The following is a 16,986-nucleotide window of genomic DNA, read 5'->3' as shown; positions in this document are numbered from 1 at the left end:
ACTGTCTTTGAACTTCTGGTCCTAATGCCTCCATGTCTCAGGTATGGGTATGCACCACCATGACTAGTTGCAGTTGACTTTTTAAAAAGGAAGAACCAGATAACTCGCTGTCAAGCCTGTTTGCTTACAATCTTAATGTGCGGCTGCAAGTCTCATGGATCAGAGTAAGCAAATTGTGAACTTTAAGCAATTCTACCCTTCCAGAGAGTCAGGCCTCAAACCTTGAGTTTTCCTTAGCTCCTCCCTCCTGGACATTACACCCCTGATAGAATCAGGAAATTCTGGTGGCTTGCCACTCAAAGTCTATCCAGTATCTGACCACTCTTCACTATCATTAGCACCAATACTCTAGCCCAGGCCACCCCTGTGAGGAGGTCAAGGGACAACTCGGAGGACTTAGTTCCTCTATCATGTGGGTTCTCACACTGATCTTGGCTGTCATCCTTGGCTGCAAGCGCCTTCGCTCCTGAGCCGTCTCGATGACTCATCACTGTTCTCACTGATAGATAAGTTGATATATGACATATAAATTATTCTTACACTTTCGTTGTTTTAAAACTGTATGGTCTGTTACATAGGTCCTAAAATGTCTTAATTCCTCTGTCATGGTTGCCAAGGTAATTAAGTTTGTATAAGGCAATAAGCAGCCACCAGTTCTATTCTTGTCTTATAGGTCCTGGATTATATTTGTTTGCTGACATTAGCAAGGCTGTGCTTTTCATAAGAGAATGCTAACAGAAGCTTTGTGGATGGATCTTAGATGTTTATTACAGGAGAATTAAGTGCTTTCAATGTCCACAGGGCAGCAGTTGCAGGATTAACATTCTTGTCCCTTGTATACTATACTCAGGGGCTCCTGTTAATATGTTATACTTCCTGCTTCCCACAGTTAACCTTAGAGAGCTTTTGTAAGAACTTAATTCTGATGCAGTAAAGTGGGGGATTTTTGATCAAAATTCCTTTCAGCATTTTACCCCCAAGGGATAGTTTTAGTATGCCTACAATTTATTCAGTTAGTTTTCCTTTTTTTTTTTTTTTTTTTTTTTGGTTTTTCGAGACAGTGTTTCTCTGTGTAGCCCTGGCTGTCCTGGAACTCACTCTGTAGACCAGGCTGGCCTCGAACTCAGAAATCCGCCTGCCTCTGCCTCCCCAGTGCTGGGATTAAAGGCGTGCGCCACCACACCTGGCTTTTGTTTTCCTTTTTTTTTTTTTTTTTCTCCCATTAAAAATATACATCATATGTAATCTTAAAAGGAAAAAAATATCTAATGACCTTAAAGTGGCTAACAAGATTCTCCATGGTCTGGCTTCTGTTGCCTCAAGGGTCTCTCCTGGCATAATGGCCTTAAAGTGGCTTACAGGAGTCTCCATGATCTGGCTTGTGCTGCCTCGAGGGTCTCTCTGACATGCTGCTTTGCTCACTAAGCTCCTGTGTCCACCTTCTCTCTACTTAGATGTGCAGAAGGCACTAAACTGCCCTGAGTTCTATGGTAATCTGGCCATAAGTGAAGATTTCTTTCCCACCCAGCATTCCCAAACTCCTCACATCTGTCCTTCTTCTTTTTCCTTTTTTTTAAAAACAGCACTTAATAGTTTCTAATCTGTTTGAATAATTACACATCTACATGTTTTGCTAGGATATAAATCCCATGGAATTGGGATCTTTTTCTGTTTGGTTTGATATTAGTTCTCAAAGCAAATAACACAGTGTCTAGCACACAGTAGGTGCTCAAACATTGGCTGGAAGATAGCTCTATTATGCATAAGTCTAAAGCAACACATATAGTATTTACAGTCTTACCATTTTGCTCTTTAAACTCCTTTACATTCATGTCCTAGTGAAACTCATTCAATGCTTAACACATGAGCTCAAACTCAGCAAACCCAAGAATAATGAAATAACTACCAGTGTTGGCAGTTGTTGGCAAGGGGATGGGGGTGGGGTGGGGAGACGTGAAGCCTGCTTGCTGCTCTGATGCCCACTTTATAGATCTGTACTGACACTACAAGACAGATCAACAGTTCTGTCTCTAGAGGAGAAAACCTCAGATCCTGAGGTGTTGTCTATGGGAACAGATCTTGGGTGAGGAATTTTAGCATGGCCACAGATCATTATAACTTGGGTCATGTCTGTTTAGAAATGACAGTGATTCTATAAGTTTTTGTACTGCTTTATGATGTTGGCAGTTTAGTTTCAGTTGCTGTCAGTGTCTCTTACCAGTAGAGACACCGCAGCTCAGCAGTTCAGCACCTGTTTTCTTTGACTCAATGTGGCCAACTGGGCTTTGTTTTTAGGCTTTAGGCTTTGAATCACAAAAATCTTTATCAGGATGGCAGGCTTGTACATGGAAAACATGTAATGTGTTATTCATTAGCTCTATTACAAAATGTTTTGAGACAAGATCTTACTGTGAGGCTGGTTTCAGAATTTTTGTTTGTTTTATTTGTTTGTTTGTTTGTTTGAGACAGGGTCTTTCTGGGCAGTCCTGCCTGTACTGGAACTCACTCTGTAGAACAGTCTGGCTCCCTGTCTCTGACTCCATAGTGCTGGCGTTAAAGTTGTACATCACCATCCCTGACTTGGTTTCAAGTTCTTAATCTTTCTAGTTCACACTCCCAAGTATGGGGGTTAATCATACCATACATTATCATAGCCAGCCAGCATTAGTTTTTCTTTTCTTTTCTTCTTTTTTATTTTTTATTTTATTTTTTTTTCTTTTCTTCTTTTTTAAAGAACAATATATAAATAGATTGTTTTTGTGGCAGATGGTTCCAAAAGAAACTTTGACCTGGTAGAGATAGCCCATTTATGTGCTGTAAGATGGTAGATCATTTGCCTGCTAACAGCGCAATTAAGTGGATTCCTAAGTCCACTTATAATTGAGAATAAACAAGATGTACTTTTAAACTAGAATCACTCCAAGGCAAACAAGCACATAAATAAGAGATACTGTTCTGATTTGGATGGTGCCAGATGTTATCAGGGTGTGTCGTGGGCATTGCACGACTGGGACACTCGAGTAGCCCAGCAGCTCTATTCACTCAGCTCCAGCCAGATCATGTGGTGCAGAGCCATGCAAGTAGGGGAAACAAACAGTCTTTTATCTTTCCATGGTTTCCCCAGAGTTAGGTTCTGGTCCATTTCTCACCGAATGGATTGTATGAAGCTGTTTCGGATCCGCATAGCACTTCAGTGGGGGCGCAGAGCACAGAGCTCAAAGCGGGGCTGGGACGGTCACTGGGATGCTCAGAACTAAGAGTGGAATGGGTAGCAAACGTGTGGGAAAGCCCTGGCTCACTCTGTAAATCAGTCTGCAGCTGCTCTCCAGCCACACTAGGGTGACACCCATTGTATTTGTCCTGCAGATTCCTCTCATGTCAGAACACAGGCAGGGGTCGCCTAGCTATCCTAATGCTTAGGGTATGGTTTACAACCAGAGAAAGGACTCAGAAGGGAACTAGCTCTTGTTCTAAAGTGACAGAATAAGAGGACCCGTGTGACCCTATCCCTAACTCCTATATCCTCTCTTCTAATGGGCAGGTCATCTGAATATGAGAAAATTAAATCCACATAAAGCTACTTTCTATAGCTGTCACAAGCAGAATATGAACTTCAAAGTACTTTATGTTCAGTTTTATTTTCTACAATGAATGTTAACCATAACATTGAATAACAAAAATGTTATTCTTTCAATAGTTATTTGTTAATCAAATTTAGGCTTTGTATCTTACAAATAACTATTGTAAGAATGTAAAGGGCCTCAGCTTAGAGTCACCTACATTTATCTGAGGCCATTGGCCTACAGCAAAGGGCCCTACAGACTTAGTGTGCTGGGAAAGTCACCGCTCTTCTCTCTGGCTAGCAAGTGGTTTCACCAGGGGTTTCTGTCTGTCTACCCTTCCTTCCTCCCCTCCCTTTCCTTCCGCTCCCCTCCCCTCCCCTCCCTTCCCCTCCCTCCTTCTCCTCCTCCTCCTCCTCCTCCTCCTCCTCCTCCTCCTTCTTCTTCTTCTTCTCTCTCTCTCTCTCTCTCTCTCTCTCTCTCTCTCTCTCTCTCTCTTTCTCTCTTCCTCTCTTTGTATTTAAATATACTTTAGGCTTTACTTGTTAAGATGCACCATGCTTCTGGATAATAGCAGATTTTAATTGTAATATAGATATTTGCTCATGCTGCAAATCCCCCATCAGTATCAAAGTTTATTCAAGTTTCACACTCCTGTATTACACTAATGAGGTAGGGGCCTCTCATACTTCTTACATAAACTGAAAGTGCACTGTTATGATACAGGATAAACAGGGCTAGGAATCTTAATTTGAAACATCTCTCCTTTGTAAGGTTCTGCTTGGAGACCTGCTTTTGTTTGATTTACCAGGAGGCTTTGGACAGTGGAGAAAGTTGCTTAAGCCACTTTTACCGTAACTCCCAAGTTACAGGACATCTTTTTTGAAGCTCCTGCCATGAGCAATCACTAACTCTCAGGAGTACAGAATAGAAGGGAAACTAGCCTTCATATGAGTTAGAGCCGCAGTGAGTCTTTGACACCCAAAGAGTTTAAAGCTGTTGTCTCCTGGCTGGCTGTCTTCTGTGTGGTTCTCCCTTCTGTCCCTGTTGTACCTTTCTATCCTGCCCTACCTGGCAGCTCGCTCAGAGACTGACAGGAACTTTATCTTCTCTCATAACACATGGGGGGAAAAAAACTCACTTTGGAGGCATGAAATTGAAACATGGACAGTTATGCAACCCAGCTATCTGCATCCACGTCAGCTGAGCAGATTCTTGGCATAGCATGGCTTGCAAGAACAGCTGCAGTACCTAGGCGTCAGAGCACAGTTTGGTTAACTCCGCATGTCTGTTCTCAGAGCCATGCAAAGATTTGCTTTAGGCCAGTGAGCTCTTTAAACAAATGCAACATTGATTGATACTGTTTTCCCCTCTATTTTTTTAAGCCCCTGTTTTTATTAGCTTTTGTTTTCTACCCCGTTGAATGTGTCCACAGCATCAGGGCTTCCAGAGGAGACCCGGGATTGTTAGAGTGTACTCAGGAGTGTCACACTGCTGCGTGGGGCAGCCAAGAATCAATCTGGTATTCTGAAGAGCTTTAAATAAAAAGCTCTCAAATAAAAAAAAAAAAAAAATAAGAGCTTTAATAAGGAGCTTTAAATAAAAAATAAAATATTTAAATGCTCTCCAGAAGTATGTAACAGTGATGCAGGGGTAGCAATGCTGCTTTTGCTGGGTAGGACAGGAAGAGGAACGAAACACAAGAAAGCTGAACTACTGGCCCAGTTCTTCCGCCTTGCCAGTAACAGCTGCCTGTTCTTCTCTTCTGGATATGTTCAGAACTCAGGTTGTCATGTGAGTGACCTCTGCAGAGAACACAGGCTCACAGTAAGAGCCTTCTATTTTGCCTGTTGTTCATTCATCATTGTGTCTGTGTTGCATGCCCGCACTGTGCGAGTGCAGGTCAGAGCATAACTTTTAGGAGTAGGTTTTCTCCTTCCACTGAGGGTTCTGGGGATCAAACTGTGGCCATTGGGCAAGCACTCGTAGCCACGGGGCCGTCTTGCCACCCTAGCAGATTCCTTTAAAGCTAACGGTCACTGCGCACGGGTCAGGAGTGTTGTGTTGCTGCTGCTCTCTTTCTTACCACTCTTCTCCTTCCTTTCCTTTTCTTTCTCCTTCCCCTTCTCTCTTTCTTTCTTGATTTGTTTTTTGAGATATTTTCCCTATGTTTTCTTGACTGTCCTGCAACTCTCTATATCACTAAGGCTGGCCTTGAACTCATAGAGATGCCCATACCCCCCTCCAAGTACTGGGATTAAACTTGTGCACCACCATGCCCAGCTATGCTTAAATTTCCTGACTCCACCCAGGTACAAGCTCTGTCCGAGGGAAGCAACATCTACCACCATTACCACTGCCTCTCACTGTTAGACGAGGGCTTTAAGTTCCATTTTGCTCTAGGTTGCAAGGTTCTATTCTACACTGGCTTTAAAATGTACTTAGGATAGATTTTCCATTCTTTCAGGGTCCCTTGTCCTTGTCTATGTGTGACTTGTTTTAATTACAACTTAAACAGATTCAAGCACTCATGCATTGAATAAATTCAGAGTGCCTGTTGTGTGCCTCCAGCATTCCAGGTATGAGGCGTGAGTTGATACAGTGTCTCTAATGCAGAGAGCTTTATGACAGACAGCAAGGACATTCTGTGTTCCTGCTAGGATTTAGAGGACTTGGGAAGCCTAGGACATAGGACTTCTGTAATTTGTCTTTAAAGCCAGACAAAGGTCAAACACTTTTTAACCAACTTATTTTTTTTCTTGTGTAGTATATTAAAATTCTGAATGTTGAAGTTTCAAAATTTTTAGCCACTCTAGGATCCAAGCACTGTGTTTTCCTCCATGTATGTGACTCTTCTAGAAATCCTCTAGTGTTGCTCATTTCTTACTGGTTACTATGGGAATGGCCTCTTGCTGTGTTGCTGCGTTTTTCAGTGGTGTCTGTGCCATCTTTGCTTTTCCAGCCTTTCTAACCTTGCATTTATTTCCCTTCAGATCTCAACATCTGCTGCAATTTGACTTTTCAGGTTAGTGCCAATTTGCCTCCTGCTATTTTTCTTTTCTTTTCCCTCCCTCCCTCTCTCCCTCCCTCCTTCCCTCCCTCCCTCCCCCCCTCTCTTTCTTTCTTTCTCTTCCTCTCCTCCTCCTCCTCCTCCTCCTCCTCCTCCTCCTCCTCCTCCTCCTCCTCCTCCTCCTCCTCCTCCTCCTTTTAGCTTAATGGCGTAGGCAGTATTTGTCAGCATTCTCCTGCTTGAGGAGACTAAGAATCTTTACTCTGCCTACTGTGACTCATTAATGGTGAAGTTGTATATTCATTCACAAAACATTCATCAAAACATGTTGAGCTTGGGATATTTTAAAAAAACATTTTGAAGACTAAAATAATGTACAATATAGGAAGTTGATAGGAGGGGAAGGCATGATTAATAAATGTGGAATCTAGAAAACATACTGCTTACAAATAGATTAAAATGACCTGTTACCAAGGCATGGCTGAGCATGCCTGTTACCCCAGCTCTTGGGAGGTGGAAGCAGAGATCAGATCCAGGCTAGGATGGGCTATAGCAGACTCTGACTTAAAAAACAAAAACAAAAATAAGTAAATGTAAAAATTAAAACAGACCTGCTACTTTTAGCAAGGCAGAACAAGTTTGTCTTGTGCCTCAATTTGTGGCTGTCCAGAGTAAATATTTACAGCTATTACTACAGTAGTCTTTGGAAATAATGCATGGTTTGCTCTGCCATGAAATTATCCCTAGGAAGTAGGCCCCATCCTCTATATGATTTAAGATTTATAGTGAAAAGGGGAATCTACTTGTGTTTAAAACTATCTAATCTTAACTTACAGTAAGGAACTGTAGGACTATAGTTTTGTTTAGCCCTTGGGTTGTCTGGTGTATTTAATGTCAATATGGGAAAGGCTGGTGAAAACTGGATTTTGTTTACAGAAGTAAACTGGGGACTTCTGTGGAGAAGTGTCATATACATCAGGAAGTGGAAAGAAGGAACAGATAGGGGCGAATGGGTGTCCACATCAGTAGGTCAGGCTTCTGTTTGCTGCTATAGACCTCTGCCTAGCACATGCCTGGCACAATTTTTTTTAAAAAATAGATTTCAGGTTGAGCTTATATACTTTACATTTTAATACTCTATTGTTTCATTGTGGTTTTTTTATTCTTTGATATGTAACCCATGTTCTCTCCCAAAGTGATAAAAAATTTATCTTCATCTTATAGAGAAAAAAAATTTAATAAGATTTAGATTAGTTCCAAATTTAGAGCATTTAAAAGATTTACAAATGGGGCCAGAAGATGTCTCAGAGAGGACAGGCACTTGGCATGGAAACCTTATGGACTGTGTTCAATCCCCAAACCACACGCCAGGTGAGTAGAGTGCTGTGACTTCCACATGTGTGCTGGAGCCTGTGCACCTACCCACATATAATGCACACACAACAATCATAATGGATGCATTTCTTTTTAAAGGTATATCCATGAATGGTAAGAGACATGCAGTCTTGCTCCCTAGGACTTGCCCCTTTTCCCAGCTGCTCCCAGAAGAGCCAGGGTGACCACAGCCCAGCAACTCAGCAAGATGTCTGTGATCCTCTTGGCCCAAGCATATAACCATGCAATTTAAATGCTTGCATATTGCCAGATGTGTTGGCACACACCAGCAATTACAGCACTCAAGAGGTTAAGGTGTGTGTGTGTGGGGGGGGGGGTGTCACCGGTTCCAGGCCACATAGTAAAACCTTTAAAAAAAATCTTTAAAAAAAAAAAAACCTCACAAGGCCCCAAATAACAAAATGCTGTTATGTATTAATGATTGGATTTATGGTTCATTATAATGTCTTCAGTATGAATGTAGGGTGTTAGCCTGCTTGATCAGTTCTTTGTTTATGTGAGCACATGGCTGTCTTTATAAAGCTCCTGCCTTCAGGGCTTTTCACAAATCCTGTCTTTGTCCTTACTAGTTTTTCCTCAGAGGAGAATTGTTAGCTAGAAATTGATTCCTTAAGCACAAGCCGTCTCTTGGGGTCTACCTTCTCCACTCTTCAGCCCCAGGCCCTTCTCTGACGGGGGTTAGAATTGCCCAGGACTAGGGGTCAGATAATGCCTTGTCTCCTCTCTTCCTCCAGAGACACTATCTAGGCTCTGTGTCACGTTCATCTTCACAGCAGTCCTGTATCCTGCTCCTGGGCAGAGTACCACCCCACTGCTTCCCTTTCTTTTCCAGAGTAGTCTGCCTCTGCAGACTGGAGTTTTCTCTTGCTGTTGTTGAGACAGGGTCTTGTGTATCTCAACCTGGTCTGGGAGAGCAGGGGAGGGGGCCATGGGAAGGTAAGAGCTAGAGGCCTAGTTGGGGGAAAAAATCCTAGAAAGCAGCTAATGATGGCGCGTGTCTGTAGTCTCTGCACCTGGGAAGCTGTGTGAGGAGGACCACATATTCAAAGCCAGTCTGAGATGACACATAGTGACACTCCAAACAAGCCAAATCCCATCAAACTTAGGCAACAACAGCAGCAGCAACAACAAAGCCCAGCTTACTTAATAAGAACTAACTTCTAAATCAGAAAAGCCTTAACTAAATAATACTTTAATAACTAACTATTTATGAATCTTTTGCCATTCAAGGGGAAATAGAGCTAATTGGAAGGGTTTATATGATAATCTGGCGTATTGATACCATTGCCAGGAACGTTTTAAAAGGTAACGTTACTGTTGCCCTGAATCCTAGGGACTTGGTAGTGAGCTGATCTCATCCTTTCCGAGGTTAGCGTGAAGTCTGTCTTAACTTGCAGATGCCAAGCTCAGCTGGCTTCTCTTGCCTTTGTTCACTCTGAACTATTTTTCCAAGTTTGTGTGAATGTGCTATTGACGAAAGGTCCTATAACCACACCAGTTGGTTATTTAGCCAGGAGAAGACTTTATCACCAGGTAGTAAGAGTAAACTAAAAGATCACATTCCTCTCCTCTCCTCTGTCTTAGTCAATGTGAGCTGTGGAAATGTGAGATCCCTCAACAAGCCGGCTCACCACCACGTCCCTAGCTATGAAGTCTCTGTAGCTGTTTGTGTTCTCTGACTGCCCCTCCTTATACCCTGGCTGTCCTCTGTGGCTGAGCCCAGTGCCATCTTGACAGTCACAGATGAACACTGAATTCACAACTCAATGTGCTCCTGTGCACTAGCTAGGACCTAGGAATCCTAGAGTGTGAATATGATGCTCTGAGAAGAAGAAACTTTACAGAATCGAAATCAGAGCTGAGTGGGCTCAGTGACACTCTAGAGATAATAGGCTAAACAACGCCTTTTGTCATCCACAAAGAATTAGAAATTGTGGTGGTGGTGGTATTTTCCCCCTGAGACTGCCTGCATAAAGGTCCATATTCTACTGCTTGAGCTCCGAGAGCGACCATACCAGCAGCCTACAGTGTTTGGTAACTTTCAAAATACCTGGCATAAACAGTGACAGAGTAACCACTATCAACTTACTTAAAAAACCTAAAGTCTTCTTTAAAATTCTAAAATCCAAGATCATTTGAATCCAAGGCTATCATTTTCCTGCAGTGCTGGAGATGGACCCTCAGGCAGCTGAGTGCTAAGTAGTCGAGCTACCACCATTCAAATACATTTAAAGGCTATTTACCAGGCATCTAAAAATCCAAAGTGGGTTTGGTTAATTACTCAACCAGAAATTCTAAATCTTACTGAATCTTGATATTATCTAAGTGATGCTGTCAAAGAAATATATTTGCAAATATAAGTATATATAGTCTTTTTACTCAGAGGAAATTACTGTTTTTAAGGGGGGTAGATGCTTTTAGAAAAATGTTTACTTAGAAAATGTTTTCAAAATTGGACTTTAAAAAAAAAAACCTCTTTTCCACCCATTAAGTAATCTATTAAGTAATCCATTAAGTGATCTTTATTCCAGAAAGCTTTTTTTTTTCCAGTTGTTTTTCGTGTCTTAATGGTGCTGTGCCATTATCAATACCATGGAAACCCATTTAAATGAAATGGAAAGACTGGTTGTTTAAAAAAACAAACATAATCAGCAGTGATGCCTCCTGCAGTCCCCGCAGGGCAGGCCGAAGGTCAGCTTCCATCTGAGTCAGCTGCTGAGGAAGCAGGAGCTACTCAGAATCTGAAAACAACCCTGGGCAACCTAAAGATGTTAGTCCTTAAGGTGGCAGCAAGCAGGGACGGGCTTCCTTCTCAGCACATCTGTGAGTTGATCTCAAAGCACAGTTGGTCCGAGGGAATGCACCAAAATGACATTTTGTGGCTTATCAGATCCTTGGCTCTCCTACTCTGTCCATAAAGTTGTAGTTGAGTGTTTTGGTATAAAAGGCTTCATTTTATCAGAATACGTTTCTGCAGCTAGCTGCGGCCCACCTTTGTAACCACCTCCCATGGCTAGGGAAGCCAGTATGTAGTTCTCTTGCCAAACTTCCTTCTAATTTACTTCTAAATTTCCCTTTTTAAAAACCAAAAACAAAGATAGAGAAAACAAAATTGTAAAAAGAAGCACTAAGCCCGTTCCATTCAGATTTCCAACGATCCAGCTTTGAAGCCAGAGGGTAGCTTAAAGTTTGGCTTTGTGACTAATTCTGAGATTAACTATTAACGACTCTTAGCAGGGTTTCTACTCCCTTTCAAAGGTACAGTTTAGTTTTGTTTTGTCTTTTAAAGGAGCCAGGCTCTTTTCTTTGATTTTGCCTGTTAAAGAAAGACTGCCGGCTATGCTCCTGAACTCTGGAGGCAGAAGAATTTGAGAATGCGGATGGCTTGGACCGTGCAGTAGAACTGTGCTTCCTCCTCAAGCCACATTCAGTTAAAAAGAAAATATATTTAAACTGCATGCTCTTCTAGAATTATAGGATAGCTTTTTAACACTTTTAGACAGAGATACACATAGTTTTTTTTTTAACTTTTAAATTTATTTATCTGTTAGGTTCACTTATTTTCTGTGTCTGAATGTTTTTCTTGCATGTATGTCTATGTACCACTTGTATACCTGGTGCCTGAGAGGTCAGAAGAGGGCATCAAAAAAATCCCCTGGGACTGAAGTTACTGATGGTTGTGAGCCACTATATGGGTGCTAGGGACTGAACCCAAGTCCTCTTAACCCCTGAGCCATATCTACAGCCCCTTATTCTAGGTTTTTAATACAAGGACTAAACACATAGCTTGCTTGAAACTAAGTAGACAAAGCTGGCCTTGAAGTTGTGGCAATTCTCCTGCTTCTGTCTCTCCCAAGTACTGAGATACAGGTGTGTGCCACCATGCCCAGAAAGATGAGTGTATTTTTAGAAATTATTCTCAACCTCATGCAAACAAGAAGCAGGAGGCTCACGCTGCTTGCTGATCTCTGCTGTGTTGGCCTGAGAAATGCACTCCCCGTTAGGAAGCAGGGAGTTAAAGTCCCTTTGAATTCCAGAGTCACCCAAACATTTCAAAGCACTCATTAGCCAGTTTTAGCTGAGCCATGTAAACTTGAGATACAGGTTTTCTTTCCCCACAAAGAATTTACTGTAGAATTTAAGCAAATGTACATGCTTACCTGTTCTTTCCAGTTTGATGATGCGCATCTCAGGAGCATGGACAGATAGTTGACTGAGAAATCAAAATTGCCCCAAACCTGGCAAACCGTGAAAAACGCTGACTGGAATCTTGTCATCCTTCTAGAGAACACAATGAGCAGCAACAGCTGTAGGTGACAGACACTGGGGCATTTGGGGTTTTAGGTTTTTTGTCGTTTTGTTGTGATTTTCAAAGACTGCTCTTCCTCTTGCGGCCTGCCGTGAATGTCCTCTGGAGCTGCACTTCTGGTGGCTTCTGACCTCTCCATACTGCCTTGGCTACACTGGATAGAGAACTGGTCACTTGTTGCTTCAAGTCTACTGTCCAGATTCTTTGTTTTTTCTTCTGTTTTGAAGGGTTTCAGTAATTTCATTCCTTATTCTAACTGATAAACACTAAAATTTTCTATCACATTCCTTGTGTGGCAGGCTACATAAACATTATATGGAAGAGCGTGGACAAAAGGCACTTATACCCCTCAGAGTGCATATGTGTCTGAAGGAGGATCAGTGATAGCTAGTGATCTTGTTTCTTAGCCAAATAACACAAGTGAGGAAAGAGTTTGGACCTTTCTGACCTAAGGCATTTGTGGTTTGCAGGTATGTGCAGCTACGGGCTTCTGCCGTAGCACCACTGGGCTGTACAGTAACTATCCATTTCGTTTCCTTTCATGCCTGAGTACCTGAGAGCCAAAGCAGTCTGCTGTGTTTCCTCAGTGGACGATGCCTCCATCCCTGTGTGTCTTGCACTGTGACTCCCCTATGGGAGAGGCTAAGGGAGGGGTGCCAGAGAGGCTATTCTAGTGATTTGCATAAGCTGTGCCTTGAAAAAAAAAAGGAATCTATTTTGCCTTCAGTTGTCTGATCAGAAAAATGCCATTGATTCTAACAAGGACCCTCTGTTTAGTTACATTGAAGATGGTTAGGGAAAGGTGAACTGACACGCTTGGTCTTGCTGCTCATGGATATAGAATGAATACATTTTCTTTGGTTATCAAAACAGCAAGTTTCACCCAGTGTAAAACCAACTTCTGTGTCAGCAAAAGCTGCTGTTACTTGAGTGATAGAAAAATGTTTTACGAGCAAGTGATGCTCAGGATGTTGCCGGAGGTACATATTTCCATATTAAACTCGACACCTCAGTAAAAGATAGATGCTTGCTTCTGCCGTAAAGATGCATATGCATTCAGATAAAGTCTACAGCTAAGGCCAGTGTGGAGATGGCTCAGCAGGGAAATGTCCGTGCCCTCAGCCTAATGGGCTGAGTTCCAGCCCCAGACCCATGTGGCGGAAGGAGAGAACTCAAGACTGAAAGTTGTCCCCTGACATCCACACGTGTGCTGAGGTGTGCACACCCATCCCTCCTGCCACACGCATGCTCACTGTAAAAGATGTCTGTTTTGTTTCCTAAGCCAATCTAGCAGCATGGAAAGTTTGAGGCCAGCCTACACCATGTAGTGAGACCCCTTTTCAAAAAAAGACAATTTACTTATTGTTGTTACAAAACTAAACTTGTTTTACTATGGAGCACCCCTTATCCCAGTAAAGTTAACTTTAAATAACTGATCCCAAAATAATATCTCCTGAATAAATACTGGGTTCTAGTGCAAGCTTTCTGTTTGCTTTATAACTGAGTTAGCTAAGTGTGAAAGTATTTGTTCTATACATTTCTGTCTCTGCCCACATGAGTATTAGAAATACCAGTTTGACCCTATGCCGCGCTTTCTATTAAACTGAGCACATGATGGTACCCAGAGATGTGAAGAGGCAGAAATTCATAAGCCAGAGAGCAGCCATCCTAGAGGCTCAGCCAAGCCTACTTGGTACTGATGCCTCAGAGAGGAAGGACGCAGACCTGGCACCCACAGACTGTATCTCGTACAGTCTCTCACCTAATAAACACACTTTTAGTTTGAAGTTTTGTAGGGGCATGTAGAGAAGTTTTACACGTTGGTGCCCTTTTTTATTTACGTGATACTGACACAAATTTGATGTAGTAGTGTCCTTTATTATTAAAGAACTAAGTTTCTAGTTAAGGCAAAACTGTATTTTATTAAATTTAATAAGTAAAATAATATATAAAATAAAACATATATCAAATTAAATAAAAATATTAAAAATTATTAGTGTATATTCATTGTACAAAATAGTGGGTTTCATAACTGATCATGTGAGTGATCATTGGTGTATTTTGTATACTCCTAATATTCACACTCACATTACCTAGCCTCTTTCAAATCTTAAATATCTTACCTTATTTCTTATAAATAGATTGGGGGGAAAGGTAAAAACCTCAAAGAGTAATAGAAATGTATTAGGTTCCTATTCCTCATCTCTGAGTATAAACCAGCATCTATGAAAGCTGTAATAAGGGCAGGCTGGCCGTGTAGCCAGGTAAACACCCGCTTAGCATCCTGAGGCTCTAGCTTCGCTCCTCTCCTCAGCGTGGGGTGGGGAAGGTGGAGATCCGCTGGCTGCTTTGTAATTTTTCCTTCCGAAACCTCGGGAACATGCAGCCGTTGTAGCCATCTGTCTGCACTGGGCTGTTTTCCTCCAGAACGGGACCCTTGTTTAGCTCTGCGAGTTCCTGGTCCCTTCAGCAGTGCTTGTCACGTGCTTGCAACGACAAGGGAATTCTTCAATCATGCAATTCAAGGCACTGTGTAATTTAAATTAGAAAAGGTTTTAAGTTAGCTACAGTAAAGAAAAAGTAAAAAGGTAGTAAAATGAGATGTTTTTAATATTTTACTTAACTGAAATGTTGTCTGAACAGGCACTCAATATTAGGCAATTTTGTATGTGTCCCCCTCGCCGGTGACTTGTGGTTCTGGGCATGCATGTATTCAGCATATCTCAGCTTAGGCTTGCCCGATTTTAGTGCTCCTCACCGTGAAAGGGCGGTCTATCTAAAGGGGCAGTGGGAGGCAAGGCTACAGTAGCAAAGTAGGGGTCATCGTCAAATGAGGAGTCTGCACTATAGTCTACAGGCTGTAAACCCAAGGGGGGAGTAAGCCTACAGGCTTTCAATGGTGTGTTTGGAGATCAAGGAATGGGGCTCAAGCAAGAAGCATGTTAGAAGGTTGCTAGAGTGTGCAGGGAGGGAGGGACAAGAACCTGAACACAGGGAACAGACCAAAGGAAGTGTGTGTGTGTGAGTCACTCAGCCAGGAGACCATTACCATTTGGCGGCACTCTGATCTCAAGAGAGAGTGGAGTAACCTAAGATTTCTTTTTTATTGGGTTTTTACTGCTGTCCGTGAGATGATAATACTGTTAACCAAAATGCAAGAGAGCAACTTATAAGGGCTGGGTGAACTCAGTATGAGCTGTGCTGACCTTGAGGTGTCTCTGAAAGAGGCCATAGGTAATCCTAGTCTAACATGGAAGAGTGCCCAGAGACTTTAGCAAGACTGTGTAGAAACACTTTGGAAACTGGAGGAGCTACGAAGCCTGAGGGCACGGTGGAGGGAGAGACCTGACAGCCCCTCCCTCTGGAGGTGGCTGGGGTTGAGGCTGAGATCAGAGCTGCCCCAATGCAGATTTCAGCCAAGCACTGTTCTGTTTATGTAGCACTGGGTCTCAAAACGTCCTAAATTAAAGTTAGGTGCTAACATTTCTATACATGACCCACACTTTATATTTCTTCTAAATTTTAAGGGTTTTTTTTTTGTTTGTTTGTTTATTTGTTTTAATAAAAGAAGTCTGGGAGGAAGAATCAACAGTGTGGGTAGTAACGGTCCCTGGAAGTGTGCCTTTCTCTACATATGTCTGCTTCATTTGTCACAGGCTCAGTAGACATTTGAGCCAAGGATCAGGAGTTAATGAACATGCAAAGGTAAATCAGTGACAGATTATGGAGAGCTTTGACCAGCAGTTGGAATATAGGATGTAGGCTGTAACAAGCAACTTTTGAAGACAGAATTAGTGAGATTAACGCCCTATATAGGAAGATTATTCTGAAGCAGTGTGAAAACAGAGACGTTTAAAAATTACCATTTTTTATTTTTAATTAAAATTTTTAATTATTTATTGCTACGTGTGTGTGTGTGTGTGTGTGTGTGTGTGTGTGTGTGTTTTGCCTGCATGTATCTCCATGTGCTGTGTGCATGCCTACAGGGGTCAGAAGGGGTATCAATCCCCTGGAACCAGAGTTAGGCACAGCTGTGAGCTGCCTTGTAACCCAGGTCCTCTGAAAGAGCAGTCAGTGCTATTAACTGCTGAGCCGTCTCTCCAGCCCCAGTGACCGTTTTTTAATGAAGAGAAATGAGATATACCACTTCCCCATTGCCACATTGTTACTTGGGCTGTTGAGCTTGGTGGGAAATTTGCTTGCAGTCTCCTAGAACTCCAGTGGATGCTTAGCTTATAAGGGACAATGAATGCTAGGGTCAATATGGAAAAGTCAAACAAAATATGCTTCCTGGCTATCTGTGGCTCAGAGGTCACCATAGACACCATTTTACTAACCTTTAGGAGAAGAGAAAGACTCTTTATTTCCCTCCCCCATCTTCTACTGCACAGCCAGTATCCAAAAGATCCCGTGTAAAAGGATGGTCAAAATAAATATCTGTTCATTAACTGTATGCTAGCCACTCCTCCAAGGTGGTGTTAGTGTTGGCTAAGGCTAGGGTTTTGCATGTGCTTTGCAGGTGTGTCAGACTGTCCTAATTTTTAACTTCTCTATGCATATGTTTTACTTGATTCTTATAATCACCCTTGAAATAGCTACTGTTGCTCTCTCCATATTGTAGACAAACCGAGATCCTAAATCATAGCTCAGCCATGGGGCTTAGGTTTGGCAGTCTGAGAGATCTGACCACTACAGATTGTTTTGTGTCTGTA

At 42.2% G+C, this 16,986-nt stretch overlaps 1 protein-coding gene across 3 annotated transcripts in view; it reads left to right on the top strand.

Annotated features, from left to right (window-relative positions):
- The window catches only part of Slc16a10 (solute carrier family 16 (monocarboxylic acid transporters), member 10), a 108,739-nt gene that overhangs the window by 68,058 nt on the left and 23,695 nt on the right, over nucleotides 1–16,986 (top strand). Inside the window, exon 4 of one of the 3 annotated variants that reach the window (XR_380076.4) lies at nucleotides 6,554–6,585. The exons of the other annotated variants lie outside the window; for them this stretch is intronic. The gene's annotated coding sequence lies outside the window, so the exon portion shown is untranslated. The remainder of the gene's footprint in view (nucleotides 1–6,553; nucleotides 6,586–16,986) is intronic. 3 annotated transcript variants of the gene reach the window in all.

The sequence above is a fragment of the Mus musculus genome, chromosome 10 (assembly GCF_000001635.26).
Source record: "Mus musculus strain C57BL/6J chromosome 10, GRCm38.p6 C57BL/6J".
Lineage (NCBI taxonomy): Eukaryota > Metazoa > Chordata > Mammalia > Rodentia > Muridae > Mus > Mus musculus.
The sequence above is the reverse complement of the archived record's forward strand: the minus strand, read 5'-3'. Positions and strand labels throughout refer to the sequence as shown.